The sequence below is a fragment of the Bubalus kerabau genome, chromosome 11 (genome assembly GCF_029407905.1).
Source record: "Bubalus kerabau isolate K-KA32 ecotype Philippines breed swamp buffalo chromosome 11, PCC_UOA_SB_1v2, whole genome shotgun sequence".
Classification (NCBI taxonomy): Eukaryota; Metazoa; Chordata; class Mammalia; order Artiodactyla; family Bovidae; genus Bubalus; species Bubalus kerabau.
Window position 1 is genome coordinate 86,013,006 of NC_073634.1, and position 3,650 is coordinate 86,016,655.

Here is a 3,650-nt window from a genome sequence, read left to right on the forward strand (position 1 = left end):
AAGAGTTTCTCCCCACTTGGAGTGAGAGCAGAAATCAGGGAATCCATTACCCAGGATCACAGTGCTTTGATACTTTCTGGATAATTACAGATTTCCTGTTGCTGAAATTCAGCCTCTGTGCATTGGTGCCGGGTTAAATCTCAGAGACAGAATTTTGGGTGATGTAATAGAAAGAAATAGATTTATTACTTTTCCAGGCAAAGGAGGCCATGGCAGGTTAATGCCCTCAAAACTGTGTATCCCGCCCTAGAGAGGGTAGTGAGGAGTCAGTGTTCACGGAGCAGGGCGTGATCAACTCGTGGACAGTCTTCTTATTGGTTGGTGGTGAGGTAATCAAGAGTCAGCATCATCAACCTTCTGGTTCCAACTGGCCTACGGTCCACGTGCTCGTGGACAGCATACAGTAAACTTGTTCCACCTGGTGGGGTTTTCATCTCTGCAAAACAGCTCACAGGACATGGCTCAGAATATTATCTACAGTCCTTGAGGAAGAACTAAAGGTCCTTGACTTTGTTTAATAACTGAACTGTGAGTATTTTGTCCTGCTTGACTGTTTTCTTTTCTTTCTGCATTTCCTCATTTATCTGATTACATTTATTCTTTGACTAAAGTTTTTGCTACAGACAAAACGCAGGCAGAGGACATGGGTGGGGGTCTACTCTGGAAAGGCCTCGTAGGGTCCTGCTTGGTTATATTCCCTCTACCACCACCCCCAACCCTGGGAAGACTCACATCTCATCACACTCTCCCCCCAAACTGTTCCCCTACTTCTTGCCCCTCTGTATACCCATAAAGAAGGACGGGCAGGCCCACTACCACTCAGGCTCCCCAGGGACCTCTAGGACAGCTGCTTCATCACTGCTGAAGGACCAGGTGCCACCAAGGACCACCTCAAGCCCAAGACTGAGTCACAAAAGCAGCTGGCTCACTTGCCTGGAGCACTGTCAGGTTCAAGGAGGAGGAGCAATTATTATTAATGTCAAGTGCTCTGCCTCCTGAGGAACAGATAAGCAAAATACAGACAAAATTTAAATCACCCTTAGGGAAACACAAGTCTCACACCAGACTTTCTGAGGCCACTGGAGGAGCAAGCCTCCCTGTCCTTCCTGAACTTGCGAATGTCACCTTAAGGTCTTGATTGCGTAAGAGCTCCTGATGGGGAAATCTTTTATGATGCTACTTTATGCCGACAACAGCTCTAAATTAGAGGGTGCAGCTGACTGAAATGAGCTCAATTTTCCATACAAATGTGGGCTCTTGGAAAGAAATCACTTTTTTTCAGGTCAAAAATCTATTTTATCTCCCCTAATTAGGAGAATATGTAAAGCAAGAAAGGGGAATGGTGTTCAATTTGCCATAAAAAGCAAACCTAGTAGTTTATAAGATCACACTTTCCAAACAAGCTCCGGCCTATTAGAGGGGATCATACATAATTCAGTACCCACTTGCTACCTCATGGATCATGCAAATTCTCTCCAATTACACTTTGAAAAAAATGAGGTTCATCTTCCAGCTTTAAACAGGCTATTAGAAAAGGGGTAGATAGAAAAGCCAATGATTTAAAGTGGCGTCACTGTGAATTTGAGACGGAGAGGCTTAAACGGAAGAGAGAAAATGCCTCAGTTCTGAGCCCCATTTTAAGATTGGAACCAGCAGTTCATAGACTGTTCACACCTCCATCTGTCTACTTCGCAAAGGTGCCTCTCCATCCAAAGTGAGAACCTTTCCATTGGGGGGTGCTTCTTGTTTCTGAAAAAGGGAAAGTGAAAGTCGCTCAGTTGTGTCAGACTCATTTCGACCCCTTGGACTGTACTCCATGGAATTCTCCAGGCCAGAATACTGGAGTGGATCATTTCAAATTGATCCTTCATGAGATTCTCTTCTTGGACCTTAGAGGTGTGTGTGTGTGCTTGTATGTTTGTGTGATGGGTGAGAGAGGAGGAGAGAGACAGACTTAGGCAGCTGAAGCTGCAATAACAAAGTGTGATACTGGGTGGCTTATACACAACAGACATTTATTCCTGACTGTTCTGGAGGCTGGAAGTCTGTGATCAGGGTAGCAGCATGGCCAGGTTCCGGTGAGGCCCTCTGCCAGGTTGCAGGCTCACATCTCATATCTTTACATGGCAGAAAGAGGAGTAATGAGCTGAGGTCCCTTTTATGAAGGCACCGATTTCATGCATAAAGGCTGCACCTCCATGACCTAAATTACCTCCCAAAGTCCCTACCTCCAAATACCATCAGACTGGTGATTTGAGGGTGGGGAGTGGACACACAAACATTTAGTCTATAACTAGAGCTCAGAGGAGGCAGGGTCAGTTTTGCCGGCTGAGATTGGCCCAACCAATTGTCCAGGTGTTGAGCATGGCCCTGTGGTCATCAGGATGAGAAGAAGGAATCTGGGCAGGAAAGGTGCTGTAGAGAAAGTGGGGCTTGAACGAGGCCCTGGAAGACAGGAGATTGGGATGGGCACGGGGTAGGCAGCGTGCTGGGGAGGGGGCAACTGCTTGAGACAGACGCAGAGAGAACCGTGTGTCTGGCTAGTGGGAGGGGATGAAATTGCCCTCCGGCGGGGTTGGCACCTGGATATGGGCGGTGGGGGCCTGGGATGCTGTCCTAACAGAGGACTGTCCTGAGCCCTGTTCTCCACCGTGAGGCCACCTGTACATGAGGAGGAGGAGCATGCTGACCTTTGGCATTTGCTCCTGACCAGTTCTCTGGAGCCGCTCCAGCCGTGGGCTCTGAGGGGGAAATGGGGGGGCTGGGTGATCAATAAGCAGACCAGGCTGTGTGCCGCCGGGGAGTTTAAGGGAGGTAATTAAACAGACTTCTCAGGCAAGCGCCCGCACATGGGGATTAATTGCGATTTAAATAATGAAGCCTCCACGGATAAGTGAAATACACAAGAAGAGCTTTGCTGAGGGCCTGGCTGAGCAGGGGAGTCACAGCATAAGCACCAGTGGTGATGGCCAGTGGCAGGAGATGAGGCCCCCCCTTGGGCTCTTTGGGGGGCTCCCGGCTCCTCCAGCTCACGTGGGAGGCTCCTGAGAATGGGGTTCTCCATGTTTCCTGAGCCCCTTTGCCTTCCACCTTCAAGGTCTCACTGCAGCCTTAGCTCCTCCAGACTAAACTCCACCAGCCTCCACCTTCATCATCTTCTATTCTGGGTCCCTGGAGGGGAGAGGGGGCGCCTGGCCAGTCAGCCTCTCTGGGCTCTTTCCAGCTTGGCCAGGACTTAACTTCTTGAAAACACTCCCCAGCGGCGTCACCAAGCTTCGCATCAGTGAGGACTCAAGGCATTTCCCTAAGTGACTTTTCTAGCCTATTTCCTGTTCCCCTCAAGGCCTTTGGCTCCCTGATTCCACCTGTCCGCTACAGCTTGGAGCCTCGGTGCCTTTGCACCTCCAGGATGGCTTTGCCTCCCCAGGCTGCCTTCTAGGCCAGTTATATCTCCTCCATGAAAAAGCACCCGCCTGGCCTCCCCCAAACAATGAGAATCCCCCCTGCATTGCAGGCTGGTTCACTGTTGGAGGTCTTGGAGAGGATTGATGGTTGGTTGACCTCTGAGCTGGACCCAGGCTCCTCACCTCGTCCTAATCCTTGGAATGTCCTGCCCGCCAGTCAGTCCCAGAGCCATTTTGAAGGACACA